Consider the following 23,095-nt stretch of genomic DNA (forward strand, 5'->3'; position numbering starts at 1 on the left):
GATTTAATTAAGTTGTCAAATAAAAACACAAGAACGACATCCCAAAACAAGCTGTTCAATATGGGTATGCCAGTGTATGTATCCTCAGCCTCAAACCCGCTCAATGAAGTTCTGATCTATGCATTCCTTGATTCAGCGTCAGACCATTCTTATATAACCAAAGATCTCACGACACAACTAGGACTGAGGAGTCTAGGAACAAAACCCATCGAAATCGAAACAATGACTGGCGAAATACAACTGAGTAAGATAAACATGGTCGGAGACATCATCATTCAAGGTTATAACGGCGGAGAAGTTAAATTACCATCAGCATATGAGTGGGAAACTATCCCAAACTCGACCGGTGAGTTTGCAAATCACACCAACGTATTGGATCACCCTCACCTGCAAAAGATAGCGGACAAATTGCCACCACCAATGAACCTCCCGTGAGCCTGTTGATTGGTGCCAACTGTACTTCTGCCTTCTTCCCTCTGGAAGCTATCAAAGGTGGAGACAATAAGCCCTATGCACTCAGGTCAGAACTCGGGTGGGCCGTTTTCGGTGTAGAGGAGACCTGCCGAACTAAACACAAGGTATGCACAACCTATCAAACCAATACCAGCAAGGTCGAGAGTGATATGTTGTCTCAAGATGACTACCAATTTATGAACTTCTTAGAGGCGCATACAACAACTACGGAGGCTGGAAATTACATGATGCCGCTCCCGTTTAAACAACGACCGATACTCCCAAACAACATAGAGCAAGCCAAGAGTCGGCAAGAAAGTCTAAGCAAAAAGTTTCAGAAACAACCTCAATTCAGGGCAGATTATCATAAGTTTATGAATGAACTGATAGAGGAAAAACTAGCGGAGCCAGTGCAGGAAGAAGATGCAAAACCAGGAGAACGATGGTATCTGCCACACTTTGCAGTAAAACACCCTCAAAAACAAAAGCTAAGAGTGGTTTTTGATTGTAAAGCTGTGTACAAAGGAACATCGCTAAACGATCACCTACTTCCAGGCCCTGACCTTATGAACTCCCTCTTTGGGATACTCTGCAGGTTTAGGAGGGAGCAAGTGGCTATTAGCTGCGATATTCAAAAAATGTTTTATAATTTTTTGGTAGCGCCTAACGACAGAGATTATCTAAGGTTCCTGTGGTACAACGAAGAAGGCCAACCAAAAACCTACAGAATGAAGGTGCACCTATTTGGTGCCAAGTCGTCGCCTGCTGTGGCCACATACGGATTACGCAAGATTGCAACAGATCATAGCAGCATTTCCAAGAGAGCGGCAGCATTTATCAATCGCAACTTTTATGTCGATGATGGCATCACCAGTGTAGCTTCAGAGACAGAAGCCGTTAGCCTTATTGCAGAATCTCGAGAAATTTGTAAAAAGGGTAACATGAGACTACATAAATTTTCATCCAATAGCGTGGAAGTTCTCTCATCTCTCCCCGAATCTGAAAGATCAGTACACGACAAAGACCTACTTGCAAACTCACTTCCCGAACAAAGAACCCTGGGCCTACAGTGGTCGATGGAGTTCGACACATTCAAGTTCGTGAACAAGATCCAGGAAAAACCAAGCACACGAAGAGGAATCCTCTCGATCGTTGGCCAATTGTACGATCCCCGTGGTTTTATAGCTCCGTACACTTTAATCGGCAAAAACATCCTGCAAGAGATAAACAAAGCCAATGTTAGCTGGGACGAGCAAATACCCGAAGAGATATCTCTTAAATGGAACAAATGGACCTCCCAACTGCCAGCATTAGAACGAATCAACATACCACGATGCTTCAAGCCAAAAGATTTCGGTAAAGTCGTCAAAGCTGAACTGCATCACTTCTGTGATGCAAGTGATGTTGGAATTGGAGCATGCTCTTATATCCGCCAAGTTAACGACAATGGTCATGTACACGTGGCATTTCTTGTAGAAAAATCAAGAGTGATACCATCGAAAGGCTTATTTACAACACCACGTCTGGAACTTGTGGCCGCCGTCATGGCAACACAACTTAGCAAAACGCTTCGTGAGCAGTTAGATATGAAATACGATGAGTTCTTCTGGTCGGACTCAAAAATTGTTATAGGCTGGATATCTAACGCCTCTAGACGATTCAACACATTCGTTCACAATCGGATCAGGATCATAACTTCTGAAACAAAAATAAAACAATGGAATCACACACCGGGACACTGCAACCCAGCAGACATTGCATCGAGAGGAAAACCATGTGATCAATTGGCAGATTCAGCGTGGTTCTCTGGACCCGACTTCCTGAAGGCTGCAACCATTGATCAGTACAAGCTAAATCAGCAACAGTCTGAAGTTCTAGACCCAAAAGATCCCGAGCTAAAAAAACTAAGTGTCAAAAACTGCAAACGTCAGGCAGCCTACTACAGTTGTCACTAGGTTTGCTAAATTCTCAACATGGACCAGACTCGTGCGCTCTATTAGCACAATTAGGAACATTCAAAAAAATTGTACTAAATCATGGTCCATAAAACCAATTTCTGTAGAAGACGGCCGCACCTCCGAAAACAAGATCATCTGCGAAGTTCAAAAGCATCACTTCGAAGATTCTTACACCTTGATAAAGAGTGGGCAGCGACTGAGCAAAAAACACACTCTGTCTAAACTAAACCCATTCGTCGATGAAACAGGAATTCTGAGAGTAGGTGGAAGGCTACAGAATTCGCAGAGCCTAAATTACCAAGAAAAACACCCAATAATCTTGCCACGTGACGCCCACATAGCATCCTTGATCGTACGCCACTATCACGACAGCACGCATCATCAAGGTAGAACATATACCCTGAGTGCCATCAGAAATGCTGGATATTGGATTATAGGTGTAACCAGACTGACGAAGTCCGTTCTGAGTAACTGCATTGCCTGCAAAAGATTACGGGGTAAACCCATGGAGCAAATAATGTCAATCCTACCGTTAGAAAGAGTCGAGCCTGCACCACCCTTTTTTGAATATTGGGATAGATTGCTTCGGACCATTTGTTGTAAAAGAAAGACGATCAGAAATAAAAAGATGGGGACTGCTTATCACATGTCTTTATTCAAGAGCCATACACATCGAGCTGTTAAATGACATGACGACTGACTCCTTCATTAATGCCCTTCGAACCTTTATCTGCCTCAGAGGAGCAGTAAACACTATATACTGCGATCAAGGGACCAACTTCCTCGGAGCGAGCAATGAATTTTCAAAAGAACTACAGTCTCTAAATAAGAGGACATCTGCCCTAGGAACTTTCCTCTTAGATAAACAAATAACTTTCAAGTTTACTGCACCCCAGGCAAGCCACGCCGGTGGCGTATGGGAGCGTCAAATTCGTAGCGTGAAAGCTGTCTTAGACGGAATGCGCATCGGAAGATACCACAATAGACTAGACACAACAGGACTTCGAACAGCTTTCTATGAATCGATGGCCATTGTTAATAGCCAACCAATAGCAGTCAATCACATGGATGACCCAGAGGTGCCAATTCTAACGCCAAACCACCTAATCACATCGAAAGCAAAGGAGGTGACTTCACCACCAGGAAACTTTGGAAGTACAGACATTTATAGCAGGAAAATGTGGCGAAAAGTTCAGCAGTTTGCTGATGAGTTTTGGACATTGTGGAAAACCGGGTACATGAATAGAATCACGAAAAGACAAAGGTGGCAGAACCCAAAACCCAATATTCAGAAAGGTGACATAGTTATGTTAACAGACGAAAACACTCCGAGGAATCAGTGGCTTTATGGAATGGTTGAGGAGACGATTGCCAGCACAGATAGCAAAATAAGAAAAGTGAAGATAAAGATGTCCAATCGAGGCATCGACAGCAAGGGGAAGATCATCACGAAAGGCTCCACCTTAAAAAGACCCATTCAAAAGTTAGTACTGCTCCAAAGAGACGAGTGAGACGACCATCACCTCCATCCAACTTCCACAGCATGCAGATCCTGTAATGCTATAAAATGCTATAAATTACATTAGAACCACTTTAAAATAAAACTAAAACTTTTGATAAATTTTGCAAAGGAAAAATTAAGGTGGGAGTGTAGCTAACTTGATATCTGTTTAACTTGTATTTTTCCTAATACTATAACCACTGCTATACTACTCTGCTTAAATAAATAAATCAGTTTTAAAATAGTTTTAGCAAGGACTTTATTGTGTGTTGTTTATCAGTCAAGTAAATTCCGTAATAATAGTAGGCTAGGCGGCTGATCAACCACAAATTTGTGTACATATATCCATACAGAATCTATATTCAGTAGTTAGCGCTCGCTCGTTTGATCACTTGGCTAATGAGTTTGACAGACCCGCTGCCTCGGACCACGATCAATGGGGGGCGGGGACTTGTTTACCGTTTAGACTAAGGGAAAGATCGTTGCGTTAGCAACCGTCTGCAGCCACTAAAAGCTGAATGGAACTTATTATGCTTAGCTTTGAAACGCAAATGAAGTGTTGAATACATAGAATTTTATTATCAGAAACTATGGCAAGCTAATGTGACAGAAAGCCAAAGGTTCGTTTTGTTTAAGCCACTATTATAATCTTTTATTTTGTGTTTAAGCTACTATTATAATCTTTTATTTTAAGCTTTCAAATGACATTCATTCAGCAACTGTTGATATCTATTTTACTGGAATTTAAACTTCCTTGTGTTTATTCGTAATTAACATGTTATTGTAGATTTCACGATGTTACTTATTAGCCAGCGTTGATGGAAGTTTGAATATATATATATAAATAAACACCAGTGAAATCGAACGCTCACCACAAACACTTCGCTACAGCACTCAAGTGCAATTACATAACAATTAGCTTGTCGGGTGTACACGTATGTACATAGCAGACCGCGTGAACTGCTACAGCTGCTGCATTTGAAAGCCAAAGTTTAATGCATCATCTACTTTGCTTTTCTCAAATATCTTGAGCACGATATTTTTTTTTCTATAGGCTTGAGTCAACGAGTAAACTCACTTTTCCCTTTGATAAAAAAGTTTCTACTTCTAAGCTCAAAGAACTTATATTTTAAATAAAAAACTTTATTTATCTCTTCATTTTTTCTGCGTCCACTCTCCGAATGATTTCCTCCCATCTCTTTCCCATTTTCCCTACTCCTTTTCTTTTCTTCATCCTCTTTCTTTTTCTACCTCCTCTCCCTTTTTTTATCCGCTCTCCTCCCCTCCCTTTAATTCCTCACTTCCTATCTCCCCATTTCCCCATCGCCTCTCCCCCTCTCCTCATCTATTTCTCCACCTCTCTACGTTTTTATCCCACCTTCTTTCTCCTTACTCCCTTTCTTTCCCTAGTTATTTTCTTTTCTTTATCTTCCTTAATTCTGTCATATGGCGGTAAAACTAGGTACAAGACCAAATTTCAGTTTTTCTGCACCGCCGCTTCAGAGTTTTCAATCAACTGAGCTAATTTTCACAACATACATGTATTACAAGACAAAGAATGTTGATATTTGTTTTGATTGATCAAAGTGAAGCCTAATCCTTAATAATTCCATTAAACTAGTTATGCAAGCAAAATATTGAGTAATTACGCCAGGTATTCTGCTGGAATAACTAGCTAGCAAGAGTTAAAGACTTATGAATGCAGGTATGCAATGCATGCAGCCATGTTTTCTGCTGGTAAAACTACTTAAAAGGTTTGCGAAAGTTCACGTCATCTAAAAATAAAAACAATATTTGCTTAATCACAGTAGATAAAATGGGTTTCCGCAAGCAAAACTAGTTTCTGGTTCACTTAGACAATGCTTGCGCGTTATTGCTATCAATATGCACTTGAGAATGGGTCACACTAGTTACTGTTCTAGTTTGCATGAACATTGAAATAATAATTGTAGTGGTTGTGCTTACTAGCCAAATGTGCATATTCATAAGGTAGGAGTCTACTTTATCAAAGGTTGACTTGCAATAAAACTCACATTACAGCTATTTGGTATTAAAAGATTCACCACAGAATTACTGTGTTGTTTTGTAGGAGCCAAATATGTGGAAATGTGATTACAAGCTCTTAAAAGCTCAAAAACAAAAAACCGCCGTAGATTGGAATCTCTTCATTTCGATGACGTAGCCATAAATATTGGTTATTGTCTTGTCACGTGGTGTTCTCACATGAATTGAAAGGCCAATTAAAAGCTTAATATTAAACTTATGACAAACACTTCAGGTTTTACCGAAGACCCCGTATCAAATATAGATGCTCGCTACTTGACATTTTTGTTTTGGTTTGGTCTGATTGGCAAGTCGTAATCTGACCATGTGACCCAATACTTCGCAAATAATTTTTGCAGCACTTTTCGATTATCACAGGTGACCAACAAGCTTTTCATGATTATCAGACAATGATATGTACTCCTTTAAGCTAAAGCTAAAAATTAAACAAATTTTTACGGTAAGTCATAGGATATCACTGCTAAAAGTGACAGCATCACGATGACGATAAAACAGACGCGTAATAACAATAGACATGGTTTTATTGAATGAGTGAAGTATGTTTGTGAAAATATTTGGAGAAATAAGGTTGCATGAAAGTGTAAACAGAAACCCTCTCTCACAACTATGTCACATTTGAGCCGTTTTGGATAGAGAATCCACACTACGGCGTTCTCGTGTGGCTGCGATTTTCTGTTCACTTTTGAGCTTTTATGAGCTTGTAATCACCTTTCCACATATTTTGCACCTACAAAACAACGAAGTAAGACATGATGAATCTTTTCATATCAAATACCTGTAATGTGACACCTGTTGCCCGTCAACCTTTAAATAACAAGATAGATAATATATTTTGTGAATATTGTAAAAGGTAGTATTATAAAATTTAATAACACATGATGATATTACCAAGTAAAAAGTATAGTTACTTGGTTTGCAAATGCATGCTTCCAAAATGTAATGATATTTAAAATTTAACATGGCATAACACAATTAGTTTAACAAATTTACTAGGACGCTTGCTAGCACTATCACTCAAATTGTAGGTGTAATAAACTTAAAAAAAGAATATACAATCTGCATGTACATTTTGCAAGTATTATATGCATTAAACATAATAAAAAGCTGTTGAATGTCTTCAGAATCAGCAATGGCATGAAGTATTATTGCAACAGTTGGTTTGTTATAGTTTGGATTGAATTGTGTCCCAAAAATTTACTGTGGGCTAATCGATGTGCAACTGCGTTGTAAGCGCCAATCGAGTATTGTCAAATTTTTTTTATGTTACAAGTTATACAACTAAAAAATAATTATCGCACATATTGCAAAAGTTGTTGCCTAAGACAGTGTGCAGACTTGAGTGATGCTGTTGTAATAAAAATATGGTAGAACGGAGTACTTACTGATCTTTTGATTGTGCCACCCATTCTTGGGTTAGTGGACGTCATGTCAACAAAATAATTAACACAATTTTTTCGCTTAATGTAGTCAATCTTCAAAAAATCGATATAATTTAAAACTCTCCAGCACTGATTGATGACGACAGTGTGCTCTCTCTCTCCCTCTCTCTCTCCCTCTTTCTCTCCCTCTCTCTCCCTCTCTCTCTCCCTCCCTCCCTCTCTCCCTCTCTCCCTCCCTCTCTCCCTCCCTCTCTCCCTCTCTCTCCCTCTCTCCCTCCCTCTCTCTCTCCCTCTCTCCCTCCTTCTCTCCCTCCCTCTCTCCCTCTCTTCCTCCCTCTCTCCCTCCCTCTCTCCCTCCCTCTTTCCCTCTCTCCCTCCCTCCCTCTCTCCCTCCCTCTCTCCCTCCCTCTCTCCCTCCCTCTCTCCCTCCCTCCCTCCCTCTCTCCCTCTCTCCCTCCCTCTCTCCCTCTCTCCCTCTCTCCCTCCCTCTCTTCCTCCCTCTCTCCCTCCCTCTCTCCCTCCCTCTCTCCCTCTCTCCCTCCCTCTCTCCATCCCTCTCTCCCTCCTTCTCTCCCTCCCTCTTTCCCTCTCTTCCTCCCTCTCTCCCTCCCTCTCTCCCTCCCTCTCTTCCTCCCTCCCTCCCTCTCTCCCTCCCTCTCTCTCTCCCTCCCTCTCTCCCTCCCTCCCTCTTTCCCTCTTTCTCTCTCTCTCTCTCTTCCTCCCTCTCTCCCTCCCTCTCTCCCTCTCTCCCTCCCTCTCTCCCTCCCTCTCTCCCTCCCTCTCTCTCTCCCTCCCTCCCTCCCACTCTCCCTCCCTCTCTCCCTCCCTCTCTCCCTCCCTCTCTCCCTCTCTCCCTCCCCCTCTCCCTCTCTCCCTCCCTCTCTCCCTCTCTCCCTCCCTCTCTCCCTCCCTCTCTCCCTCCCTCTCTCTCTCCCTCCCTCCCTCCCACTCTCCCTCCCTCTCTCCCTCTCTCCCTCCCTCCCTCTCTCCCTCTCTCCCTCCCCCTCTCCCTTTCTCCCTTTCTCCCTCCCTCTCTACCTCCCTCTCTCCCTCCCTCTCTCCCTCCCTCTCTCTCTCTCTCTCTCTCTCTCTCTCTCTCCCTCTCTCTCTCCCTCTCTCTCTCCCTCCCTCTCTCCCTCTCCCTCTCCCTCGCTTTTTCCATGCTGCAGATTGTCTTTTAACACACATCTACGCCTCGTGGTCCTTGCATGGGTCATATTGGCAGACTCACCAAATGTGATGGGACAGTGCGGTATGGTCTTCATTTTTATATAATGTGACTATTATGGATGTGTTTGCTATTTTTGGATCACAAAAACTTTGGCAAACATCTTAACTAGTTTTACCACAGAAAACATGGCTTCATGCATTGCATAACTGCATTCATAGCTCTGTAAGTGTTGTTAACTAGTTATTTCAGCAGAATACGTGGCCTACTCACTAATAATTCTGCTTACCTAACTAGTTTAATGGGATTATTAAGGCTTAGGCTTCACTATGATTATTCTAAACAAAGATGAACATTGCTTGTCTTGTAATATATATCTGTTGTGAAAATTAGCCTAGTTGATTGAAATCTCTGGAGCAGCGAGCCACAAAACTAAAATTTGAGCTTGTATCTAGTTTTACCAGCAGTAGGCAGAATTACTCTCCTGTTTCCAAAATAATAAGAAAACAATGATAACACTCAATATGGATTGTGCAAAAAATAATCACAGCAAAAGCAGAATTTCTTCAAAAACTAAAAATACACCTAACTCATTTAAGCAATTACTTAGAATTGGCTCAAGCCTTCAAAAGGAAAAGAAAGACTAACTAATAATACTATGAAAATAAATTTTGATGTTTTAACATTCTTCGAAATGCTACATTGTAGTTGCAGAGAAGATAACTGTGGAATTCTGGAAATAAATAAACCAGAAAACCTCTGAAAAACCTTGGCCAAAGTAAAAAAGTTTGACGTATTTTGATTGGGAAAAAATAAAGATATGGCTACACGGGCATGATCAAAACACAGCCTCACACATATTTATATGACTAAAATATTTTCCATAACTTTTAGCATTTTATGTGGCCCTCACACTGCTTTGGTCGCAGTATTAGTATAAGTTGAAACACATTATTTGTCAAAGTAAATTGCATTACTTTGAAAAATGTTACCATGCTTTAAATAAGATCTATCCAAGTGCATTAGAAGATCAAAGCTCCCTGACCACGTTTTGAATTCTGTATCTGAACGAGTGACACAATTTACACGTAAATTGTGTTTTAAAAATATTATTTAGGACAATGAGCTGTTAATGCAAATTGCATTAACTTCCTGGCTATCAGATTACAGCAGGGGGTCTAATTATTTAATATGGTAAAGGAACAAATTTGCTTATTGCATATATTGTACACAAGTTTAAAAATTGGTAGCGGCTTAACATATAATTATACATCTATAATATATATATACAATGTATACAGTATACATATAGATATATATTTATATTTATATATATATATATATATATATATATAAATTGTTTCCTCACCCCGGATACCCCGTATGGGTGGTAAATTCTGCTCTAACTCGGGTCTCCTACCAGAGACCTGGGAGTTTGAGCACTCGCCTCAAGGTCTTAGCTGTTCCCAACATCGAACTTTACTGCAACTCACCTGAGTTGATTGTTGTTGGTATTTAGGCAAGCCACATTTTATGCACCGGTGTTATTGCGCCCAGTGCCCCAATTACTACTGAGATTACAGTTGTAAAAAGAAAATGTAGATATATACTTATATATATTATATATATGTATATATATATATATATATATATATATATGTAATGCTTCAAGAGCTTTGCTGTTCCTATTGGGAACAGCAAAGCTCTTGAGGCGAGTGCTCAAACTCCCAGGTCTTTGGTAGGAGACCCGAGTTAGAGCAAAATTTACCACCCATACGGTGTATTCGGGGTGAGGAAGCAATTTTATATATATATATATATATACATTGTAGATATATACTAGCTGCATTACCCGTCTACCGGAATAGACTCACACGCAGCATAAGGTTTATTAAGAGTTGTCTTTCATACTGTAATACTACTCCTAATATGCAGTCTACTGAGATTGTTGTCCTGATCAGAGTATGCATGCACATATACATGTCACCTTCGAAAAGAACAATGGAAATATGCAATGTGTTTTACAGCTAGATGCGTGTAAAATCTAGCAAATATTCTAGATTCAGGTGTCTAGATTCATGCATCTGTTTATACCCCTCTATACTTGCAGTTGACGATTGTGCAATTCTGCCGCTGAGCCCCCGCCTCGGCTGACCAGTCCTTACCCGCCGAGCAGTTGAAAATCATGCTCTTGCATTCGCCTCGCAATCAATCGCTTCACACTCGCAATCAATTGCCGCGCAATCAATCGGCCTGCACTCGCTTCGCAATCAATCGCTTCGCACTCGCCTTCCAATCACCTCCTACTCCCCTTGCAATCAATCGCCTCGCACTCACCTCGCAATCAATCGCCTCGCACTCTCCTTGCAATCAATCACCTCGCACTCGCCTTGCAATCAATCACCTAGCACTCGCAACCAATCGTCTCGCAACCAACCGCCTCGCACTTGCAATCAATCACCTAGCACTCACCAACTCATCCATCCGGAAAGCCGCGCCTGGAGACTCTTGCTTTACTCGGTGCAAAAAATGTCTCCTCGAGTGACACCCTAGCCCCAAGCCTAGCTGTGCTACATGTACCTAGCATTGCCCGAGTAGTGAAATAGTCTTTGCACAGAAAATTGATTTGTGTTTAACATATAACAACATTTGCCATTCTAACTTTCAAACTACATGCCATGAAAAAAGTGTTTTGTTTAGTTGAAATAAACTGAGAGAGAAAATAAAGCAACTGTAAATGTTTTCAAACTTTTTTAAACAACTACAACTTTCAAATTTCATATCATGAGGAAAAGGTTTTTTGCAAATCTATTAGATTAAAAAAATAAAACAGTTGTAAAAGGGATTAGATGTAAATTTCAAATAATTAGCAAGCAATGGCTAAAGAAAATCGGTTTTACATCAGTTACAATAGAAGATGATGTAGTAACGAGACAATTAAAACAAACTGAAAAAAAAAATTCATGAATAGGTTAAATTAATTGTAGCAATTCTTGCATGAAAGTGTGCGGGTATAAAAAGGTTACTGTTCCATCAGAAACTATCCATCAATTATTTGAGTACGACGATACTAAAAATATGACAGAATATCATAGTATTTTGTAGTTGAAATTTTATTAAAGCATTGTCTGCCAAGAATGGTTGAATAAAAGAATAGTATTAATAATAAAAATTGAAAACTAATCAAGTAATAATAAAAGTGATAGGAAAATAAATAATGTTTGAACATCAAACACGATACTCAAATTATGTTTAAAAGAATGAAATATGAAACAATAACGACGATGAAACAAACTTCGAAAGATTTATGTTATAAACTTCAAAATTTATAAGATGTTTATGAATGTAATAAGAGAATTTAAACTTATATATCTATATATATATTTGTCAAAGAATGTAAATGTATGTAAATATAAGAGAGTAAGGAATAACTGATACTTGCAATCTTACACGATAAACCTTACAGTAATCTTACAAATGTTTGTTGTAAAATGTGAAATTAATTACGAAAAATTAATTGGTTAGGTTTAAAAGTAGAGATGTGTAAGCTAATACATCTAGCTGTACAACCCAGCATTGCCCGGGTAATAAAAAAGAAACTGAACAGAAAATTTATTTGTATTTAATATATAACAACATTTGCCATTCTACCTAAAATAACCGTAAAGGTTTTCAAATTTACTTTGTCAAACAACTTTTAAACTTCAAATCATGAGAAAAATGTTTCGTGCAGGTCAAATAAATTTTAAAAATACAACAACTATAATTGGTTTAGATGCAACAGTAAAATAATTAGCAAGTAATAGCTAAATTGAGTCTGTTTTGCTACGATTGCAATACGAGATGATTAGGTAATGATACAATTAATACGAACTGAGAAAACAAAATAAAATTTGTGGATATGTTGAATTAATTATAACATTTGCTGCGGTGTGTGTATAAAAAAAGGATACTCCTCCACCAAAAGCTATCCATCAAAACTCTGAATACCACGATACTGGTACGACGATATGTCATGTAAAATAAAGTATTGTAGTGTCTTTGTCTGATCGAAGGTGAGAGAACCTAGATGCTATTCCTTCTTGAGATAATACAATTGTACGCATGAAAAGTAGTGACCTCGACAGCGATTTAGCAATTGAACCTTAAGAAAAACCAGAAATAGAGGTTCACCAAAACGGCATCGTGTTTCATAGAGTTAATAGAGTTTAATCGCCAAGTTCTGATATCAAGAAATCTATTGTTGATATCGTTTAAACAAAAACAAATTAGCCTTATACCTTATACCGTAGCCTTAAACCTTATACGTTGAGGACCAAAAAAGCATCGCGTGTCATAAAGCTAAAAGAAAGTCATAGAGTTGAAATTATTACGTCATTTTTGTATGAAGAAAGCAAACGATGAATAGGTTATGTATAGAGGTGCACTAACCGGAGATTCTCGCTAATGATTCCTAGATACCTAGTAGCGGCTAATAGTCCGGAAAGTACGGTACTCTATAAGGCGGACACTCAATCACACACGCGCACGCCCTTGCGCACGCGTCTGCGCAAGTGCGAGTGCACAAGGGCGTGCGCAATCACGCATCGCGCAGACAGGCAACGTTTGCCATTTATATATTAGATATACGTTGTATATTTATATACATATACAGTGAAACTCGGATAACTCAAACTTCAAGGGACCCAGCAAAAGTGTTCGAATTACCAGAGTGTTCAAGTTATCAGAGCACTGTCACAAGTCCATGTATTTACTTATTTATTAGTAGATACATGTACATATACAAACTATAATATAAATCAAAAGCACAAATGGCTTGTTTCAAATTAAATGCTTCTAATGTAAAGTTTAAAACGTTTTTATCAAAAAGTATAGAGATTTTTCTATCACTTGAGATTGGTTTGTTGTTTGAGGTGATGTTATTACCAGGACGTTTTTTAGATTGACATTGGCAAAACTTGATCGTTGCTGAAATGCTAAAAAAAAGACATCTTTTTCTTTTGAGCGTTTTACCCACGATCAATTTTGCCTATCTTTCTTGAAGTTTATGGAAAGATTACCTTTCTTTACCTGGGATTCGTTAAGAGCAACACTTTGAGGCAGTTCAATTAAAAGTTTTACGAGGTTTTATGGTACATTGTATATCACTCACGCTTTTTGAATGGATACTTATTGAATGTAAACACGTATTTTGTGTTTAGGTCAAACGATGAATAGTTTTTTTTAGCTAAGACAACGTATACGTTTGACTACAACAATTCTTAAGACGTTTTAAACATTCAACATTCTGACGTTAATTCAACACGGAATCAACGTCGGAAAACTATTCATCACGGGCAAGCCGGGTCCCGCACTCAAAGATTTTCGCCACGCAAGTACAAAACAAAAAACAACATGCTGTTTTTGTTTTGTATGTGCGTGGCGAAAACCCTTGCGCCCGTGACCAGGCTAACCCGTGCTGTTCATCGTATAGCAGTATAAATCAAATTTTACCAAACCTTTAGAAAAGTCGTTGACAAAAATATTTTGCCGATGGAGGTAATAACGACGCTTATGAATTATGAAAAGTTGAGGTTTACCTCTATGGCTTGGAATAAAGTGATTTTCTAAAGCGATAGCAACCGTTTCGGTAGCCGTTGGGCAAAAAACAGTTCGTTATAACAGTGTTGAATTCGAGTTATATAGAGCCATTTATCATTGCATGGGAACGGACCAAGCAAATCCAGTCGAGTTAACCATGTGTTCACTATATCCGAGGGCGAGTTATCCATGTTTTACTGTATATACATGTATATATATATATGTATATAAATATAATAATATAATATATATACAATGTATACAATATTTATATATATACACATAAATATATTTATATATATTGTATATGTATATAATTAAACTCTAGTAATGATAAGCTTGCCATCTGGTGGATTTGAACTCGCACATTTTTCGACCACTTGTCTTAACCAATCCTCTTACCACAAGTCTACAAAGACTCTCATGGTTCCATACCCTGGTAAACTGTTTTCCTTGTTTACTGTATACTATTTTCTCGGTTTCACATGCTCAATGTGCACTATCTAACATTGAATATTTTTATCTTTTGCATAAGGTTACTTTTAAAAAAGTTTTAAAACTTACTTTTTACGGTCATTACCTAGTTTTTAACTTGTACTTTATAAAAGTGCAGTTTTAATTTCAAATGTGCTATTACATATCTGTTTTTAGTTTGCTAAGTGCTAAATCTGTAAAGGCTAAATTTATTGAAAATTGTAGTATCTTGAGTAGAAAAAGCCAAAAAATTATTTCTGCATTCAGTCAGACAACTTATCAGACAACGTGAAATCATTGCATGCATCTATTATTTCACAACATTTCGCTATCTTGCTAGTTTAGCTCAGTTTTGTTGTTCTCCTACTTAGCTTCCTTATTCAGACTCATATTTAGCACTGCTCACATTTTTTTATCTATAGCGAAAAAATGGAATCAATTAAATCAATCATTAATCTCGGTTATCATTTGGAAGTTTCTATAAATTATATTAGTTACATGTACATAATTTATTCTATATACAGTTATATTATTATTTTGTATAATATGCTTTATTATTATTATATTAATCATGAAAAATAATCATAGAAAGGATAATAGATAAATAGAAGAATTAAATGAAAAGTTATCCTTTTCTTTTCTTACAGCAAGAGCAGCATGGTCAAGTTATTCTTTATAAAATTATGGCTGTAGTGAACTTACAGTCTGTTAATAGTGGCGATAATCATACAAATTAACTGAATGCTGCAGTAGGTACACAGTAGAAAGATTATGAATGAACAAAAATTCACATTTCTATTTCTTATTCTAAACAAACTGCAAATGACGGATACCGCATAATATAGACTATACACGCGTCAGCGTTCATTGAACAGAGAAAATCGAGTTAAAACTTGAGGCGCAATAGTCAAAATCTGCTCTTTTGTTTTGAAAAATTATGGCAAGGGGTTGTATGCAACTGCATTTACCACACGATGTTTGCTTGGTTTTTTTCTGAGAAATCCAAGCTAGTCTGTAAATTCTTTACTATCGCGAGAAGCGTTTCACATCTCGTAGCCTAAAACAGTCAGCATACATAATGGCGGTAAGGGTGCGAAACTCAGACACATATCGAATAATTCAATTTCACCCGTCACAATTCTTGGGATTTTTGAAGGGTTCTTCCTCTGATTCGTTATTAGGTTCATAACGATACCTGTGTTTGACTGCATATATCTCAGCTTTTACTGGGTCAACCTCCTTGATTCTTTTTTTAGAACATCATTCAACACATCAAGATAAATAATAAAACATAATAATATTATTTATATTCTATTTTTTCAAGTACGTTTTCGAGTTAATGCAATCGGTTACTCATTGATAAGATGGATAGTGATACTGGGTTGTATTACATAGGTGTGTGGGAGCTAATCAACTGCCATGAACTGAAAGTATATACATTGTATGGTGATAGTGATCAATTGACACCACAGTTCACAGACAGCCTTTGCATGTAATATTATATTTCAATACATAGCAATCAAATACATAGACTAGCTTGAAGCAAAGATGTCTACTAGTTAGTGGACATTCTTGCTTTATGTAAGCAAGCAAAAAGTTTGAAAGTTAGAGTGGCAAATGTCGTTATATGTCAAATAAATATAAATTATACTTAATTATACCAATGATATACCGAGACTGTATATCATAGGGAGGCTGTATATCATTGATTATACTAAATTATATTGGTATACAAATAAAATAGACTTTTTTATTACTATATTTACTTAGTATTTTTTATTGTAATAATAGCTAAACAGATTATATTTAGCCATAAATTGCTAATTATTTCGCATTTACATTTAAGCACATTTGCAGTTTCATTTTTTCTTCCTAATATATTTCAACAAAACACTTCTTTCATGATATGAAATTTAAAAGTTGCAGTTGTTTAAAGAATCTTGAAAACCTTTACCTTTCCTCTTCCTCTGAATTCATTTGAACAGCTTAAAAATATTTTCTCATGCTATGAAGTTTAAAAGTTAGAATGGCAAATTTTATATAAAAATGATTTTTTTGTCTAAAGAATTTTTATAACTCGGACAACGTGGGAAAGTACATCAAATAGTTGATGGCTGTCAATCAGCTTCTCATGACACCATTGTGATACATCCTCAGTATGACTATCTATCTTATCTATGAGTAACTGATTGCATTAACTCACTTACTTAACACTAGCTATTCAGTGCCTTTGCAAATCATGTAGGTCTTGAATTGCTTTAAATAATAAGCATATATTAGAGTAATAAACTATAATCATCATTTCTTAAATATGAGCATTAATTATTATCTTAATTGTAGAAATTCATGATCCTTGTTTAACCATTCTCATGGCTTATGCTATTATTCTAGTCAATTGCTACGATTGACTAGCACAAAAAGGAGCGGGGCCTAACCGCTCCTTGTTGGCACCAGAAACGCTTGTGTTGTTATCACTCTAGGGAGGGATAACTTTATGGTACCAGGACCATTGTATTCAAAGTTTTGATTGATAGTTTCTGGTGCATCAGTAACTGTTTTATACAGACACTTGAATGCCCTATTTTTTAATTAATATTTCAACATTAATTATTATTCAAACTCAGACAGTTTTTTTTTTAAATTTTATTGACCAGCAAAAAAAAAAACTTCTTATGGTATAAGTTTTGAAAGCTATAGCTGCTTGACAAATTGTAAAACCTTTATAGGCTTTTGTTTTTATTAATATTTTCAACACCAAAAAACACTTTGTTCATGATATGAAGTATGAAAGTTGAAATGGGGTCTGTTGTCATTTGTTAAACAAAATTAAGTTTTCTGAGTAAAGACCTTTATGTTAACCATCCAATGTTAGGCATTCAACTAAAGATGGTCCCAGGTGCATATTTCCACAGTCTGCATATAGGATCGACTCTAGTGTGATAGATTTTTGTTTGGAGATGTCTGGTTGAGAGCACTTGCTCCTGGGCTGCAATGAGTAGCGACTCTGTATTGGCCATCAGCCTTTGTTCAGCCACATATATGTCAAGTGAAGATCGCCAACCTTAGATATTTGTCGGTGATAAGCACCATAAAAAGGTTTCATGTGCCAGTCAATTTCCTCATCATCATAGCAAAGATCCATTGTCAGAGCAGTCGATTGAAGTTCAGCTATCAACTTATCTGAAGTGGCCATGGAGGCTGCATAGGCTTTAATGCATATATCGGCCCCAAAGCAGAGACCGATTCCCAAAAAACTATAGACCAATAATGTGCTTGTTCACTACCTGGAAACTGCTCTCAGGAATAGAGGCAGACAAACTAGAAGAGCACATGAGTCACTATAGGATCAGTGCTCAGAAAGGAATTGGGTGCAGCACATGAAGAGCCAAACATCAGTTACTGGTGGATCAGACGGTCTGTCAAGACAGCAGGAAAAGACAAACCAACTTTGCCATGGCTTGGATTGACTACAAAATGGCCTATGTCTGAATTTCCCGTAGTTGGATACTTGAGTGCCTCAGTATGCACAATGTTCACAATGCTCTTGTGGCATTCATCAAGATGTCAATGACCAAATGGAAAACGGAGCAGGAGGCTAGTGGCAAAAAGCTGGCGAGCGTAAAAATTAAGCGAGGCACCGATCAAAGTGACTCCTTATCACCGCTGCTCTTCTACATATGCCTAAACCTTCTAAGAGATATGCTGGAAGAGACTCAATATGGTTACCAGTTTAAGAGTGGAACCAAGATAAACCACCTCTTCTACATGGATGACATCAAGCAATACGCTAACAAAGAAAGGGACATTAATTCGCTAATACACCTCACTCAGGTATACAGCAAGGACATCAGATTGACCTTTGGTTTTGAGAAAGTTGGAAGGCTAATCCTTAAGAAAGACCATTCTATGCTCGCAAATGGCCTAAGAAAGTCAAATAGTACCATCAAAGATATAGAAGAAGAGTGCAAGTACTTGAAGATTATGCAAAGCAACATCAACCACGCAGCCGAGCTACATCACAGAGCCATTACCGAATACAAGAAAAGCCTTCGGCAGGTCCTGTGCAGCCAGGTCATTGCTAAGAACTAAGTCATGGCAATAAATACCTACGCACTGCCAGTAATAATATATCCAGCAGGCATAATAAAGTGGACTGAGGAAGCCATCAAGGAAACAGATATAGCAACTCGCAAACTGCTGACCATACATGGATCACTCCACGACAGATCTGATATTACTAGATTGTGTCTCGATAGGAAAGATGGCGATAGGGAACTCAAAAGTATCAAGCAGACAGTGAAAGAGGAAGAGCAAACCATCAAAGCCTATGCAGCCTCTATAGCCACTTCATATAAGATTCTAGCTGAACTTCATTCAGCTGCTCTTACAATGGAGGTTCGCCCTGATGATGATGAAATTGACTGGCACACAAAACCTGGCACACAAAAATCACGGGCTAGCCAGGTCACGTACTCAAGAATTTTTGCCACGCACATACAAAACAAAAACAACATGCTGTTTTTGTTTTGTATGTGTGTGGCGAAAATTCTTGCGCGCGTGACCCGGCTAGCCCGTGATTTTTGTGTGCCAGGTTTTGTGTGCCAGTATAGCAGTATAAATCAAATTTCACCAAACTTTTAGAAAAGTCGTTGAAAAAAATATTTCGCCGATGGTGGTAATAACGACGCTTATGAATTACAAAAAGATGAGGTTTACCTCTATGGCTTTGAATAAAGTGATTTTCTAAAGCGATAACAACCGTTTCGGTAGCCGTTGGGCAAAAAAAAGTTCGAATTAACAGTGTTGAGTTCGAGTTATCTATAGCAATTTATCATTACGTGGAAACGAACCAAAGAAACCGTTCGAATTAAGCATGTGTTCGAGCTATCCGTGGGCGAGTTATCCATGTTTGACTGTATATATATATATATACTTATATATATATCTACTATATAAACGGCAATCGTTGTCTGTGTGATTGATTGATTGTCCGCCTTATAGAGCAGTCTTTTCTTTTATCGTCGTACGAATTTCGGTCGTACGAAGCGAACTAAATTAATATGTGTAGTAAGGGTAAATAAATTATAGAGCGGTCTTTCTTTTTCCATTCAGTCGAACGAATCCAACCGAACTAATATGAATACTAAGTATCGTAATATGGACTAATAGCCGCTACTTTCCTCTGACGGTTTGAGCCAAGGGGCTTATATAAAGGTGCGGCGATTCTGTTGTTTTTCTTTCACCGCTCGGGCGCATTAACCGAAATCCCCGGCTAGCACACTTTTTAAACGGCAAAATTTCTGCCGTGTTAAAAAGCGCCTTCCTGAGTTCTGCAGCCTATACAAAGGTGTCTATACAGCTATACAAATGTACTATTCATTAAATAAAATATATTAACGAGTAGTTATTTACATGCAATTAATAGTTACTGCCAACGTGTACCGAGAAGGTCACGTAAACGTTTGTTTCTGGGAGCCACTGGAAAAAACGCATTACTCACCTACTTTTTCCACATCAAAAAGGTAAGTGTTTCTTATACGATGTTGTATTGTCTATGAATTGCCACATCTCCACTACTTAATAACGTTGGATTTGCCGCTGTTCGTGATAGTGGGTCATGTTCATTCCCTTCAGCAGCTGAGTTACTAATTTTTTTCCAGCTACGAGTAGGCCTACTGTAACTTACTATTACAGAACTTTCACGAGTACTCCGATGGTTGCGATACCCTATTGTGAAAAGAAAGAGAGCAGCTGCTATCGACTTACTGTCACCCTGCATCAACCATGACCAGCTATACGTCGCCTGCTCAAAAGTAGGCACACGCCGAAAACTGTTTCTTCATACGCCTGACAGAAAAACCAAAAATGTTGTCTATCCGCAAGTGTTGCGTTGAACTAACATTGTGTTATTGTTTTATGTCCTTCATGTTCTGCTATACCACATGCAGCATTTTCTAACATATTTTTCAGTATATATATCTTTTCATGCTTTTCTTTTCCTTATTGTATCTCATACAAAAGCTATCATGTCGGCGCTTTGTTCTATTATTGTAAAGTGCTAATGCTGTATCTGCCTTGACATCGTACTGTCTGTACTGTTATACTTATGAATTTTATTGACACACCCTCATTACTGTTTGTACATGTATATACCATGTCAAAACACAGGCTATAGACGAAAAAATGGTGAGCTATGATTAGTGTTTTAAGAATGTAGAAGTCTCCATTCAATAAATGCTGGCGATAGCAAAATATTTTGTATAATTTTTTAAAAGATGCAAAACTTTTCAATACTGCCAGTTTGAAGAACTTCAGTTTGCCTAGCAATGTCAATTTCATTATCAGTTCTCTGTACACAAATAGGGCAACTCCGATTTGAGTGGTTTGAGACTGATGCAATGTAGACTAGCTGTAAAACGTATGGCAGATTTACATTGTTCTCCCTACATGATGTACCTATATGACTGCATATGTGTATGGGTAATGTGATCAGGGCAAAACAATTCAGTAAACTGCATATTTGGAGTTGTTTTACAGTATAAAAGACAACTCTCAATAAACCTCTTGCTGTACATGAATCTGTTACTGTAGATGGGTTATGCAGCTAGCGGTTTTGGGCCGTGGCGTCACCCAGGGGTGCGCGAAAGACCTTTTTCGCCCCGAGTGCAGCGAGTGTATCCAGGCGCGGCTTTCCGGATGAGTTGGCGAGTGCGAGGCGATTGATTGCGAAGCGACTGAGTGCAAGGCGATTGATTGCGAGGTGATTGATTGCGAGGCGATTGATTGCGAGTGTGAGGCGATTGATTGCGAGTGTGAGGCAATTGATTGCGAAGCGATTGACTGCAAAGCGATTGAGTGCGAGGCTATTGGTTGCGAGGCAGATGCGGGCCGGATGATTGTGAGGCGATTGATGGCGAGGCAAATGCAAAAGCGCGATAGTCAACAGCGAGGCGGGTATAGGCTGGTCGGCCAAGGCGGGTAGACAGGCCATGGACGGGTATGAACGGATGCATGAATCTAGACACATGAATCTAGAATATTTACTAGATTTTACACGCATCTAGCTGTAAAACACATTGTAGATTTTTATTGTTTTCTCCAATCATTATTGACACTATAATATGTGTATGCATATTCAGGGCAACAATTTTAGTAGACTGCATATTTGGAGTTGTTTTACCGTATGAAAGACAACTCTCAATAAACCTTATGCTGCCCGTGAATCTGCTCCTGTAGACGGGTAATGCAGCTAGTATATATGTATAGTACATAATCCCAGTAGTCATTGGGGCACTAGGCGCAATAACACCGGCGCATAAAATGTGGCTTGCCCAAATACCAACAACAATCAACTCAGGTGAGTTGCAGAAAAGTGCGCTATTGGGAACAGCTAAGATCTTGAGGCGAGTGCTCAAACTCCCAGGTCTCTGGTAGGAGATCCGAGTTAGAGCAAAATTTCCCACTCATACGGGGTATCCGGGGTGAGGAAACAATTATATATATATATATATATATATATATATATATATATATATATATATATATATGTATATACAGTCATACATGGATAACTCGAACTTCATGGGACCGAGCGAAAGTGTTCGAATTATCAGAGCGTTCAAGTTATCAGAGAGCTGTCACAAGTCCATGTACTTATTTACTAGTAGATACATGTACATATACAAACTACAATATAAATCAAAAGCAAACATGGCTTGTTTCAAATTAAATGTTTCTAATTTAAAGTTATAAACGTTTTTATCAAAAAGTATAGAGATTTTTCTATCACTTGAAATTGGTTTGTTGTTTGATGTGATGTTATTGTCAGAACGTTTTTTAGATTGACATTGGCAAAAATTGATCGTTGTTGAAATTCTCAAAAGAAAAGACATATTTTTCTTTTGAGCGTTTTACCCACGATCAATTTTGCCAATTTTTTTCAAGTTTATGCAAAGATTACCTTACTTTACCTGAAATTTTTTCAGAGCAACACTCGGAGGCAGTTCAATTAGAAGTTTTATGAAGTTTTACGGTACATTGTATATATGTTTGAAAAAAAGCAAAAATGTGTTTATGTAGGTTGGTTCTATTGCAGGTTTTATGGTATCAAATCTTGTTAGGAGTGCTTTTAGAGGGCTTTATTTGCTTCCTGCTGTATAGATTGAGTTGCTGCGCTATGAAGTGCCCACTCACTGATATGAGATGATTTGTTGCTGAGAAATGTTTATAAAACTTGCATATAGTCTTGTTAAAGTCTGTCGATAATAAGTATAGCTAAACAAAATACTAACCAAAACTCCTGAATTGAAACAATGATATCTGAAAAGTGTTGCTGTAGCAAAGCCTTTTAGAGGAAATGTATTTTTAGCCCAAGTACAGATATCTTTGATACCTGTTACAGGAATTTTTGCAAAAAACGTAAAATAAAAATGTTGACAAATTTAAATTATTCATCGTAGGTTGTACAATTCTAAATCTTGGTCAGAGGTGGTTCAGCTAGCATCATCTTAAGGTGACT

General features: G+C 38.0%; 1 pseudogene; it reads left to right on the plus strand.

The window, feature by feature from the left end:
• The first annotated feature begins 54 nt into the window (after positions 1–54).
• Positions 55–18,666, plus strand: LOC137406753 (uncharacterized; annotated as a pseudogene).
• Positions 18,667–23,095: the final 4,429 nt, after the last annotated feature.

This window comes from Watersipora subatra, chromosome 10 (assembly GCF_963576615.1).
Source record: "Watersipora subatra chromosome 10, tzWatSuba1.1, whole genome shotgun sequence".
NCBI classification, from domain to species: domain Eukaryota; kingdom Metazoa; phylum Bryozoa; class Gymnolaemata; order Cheilostomatida; family Watersiporidae; genus Watersipora; species Watersipora subatra.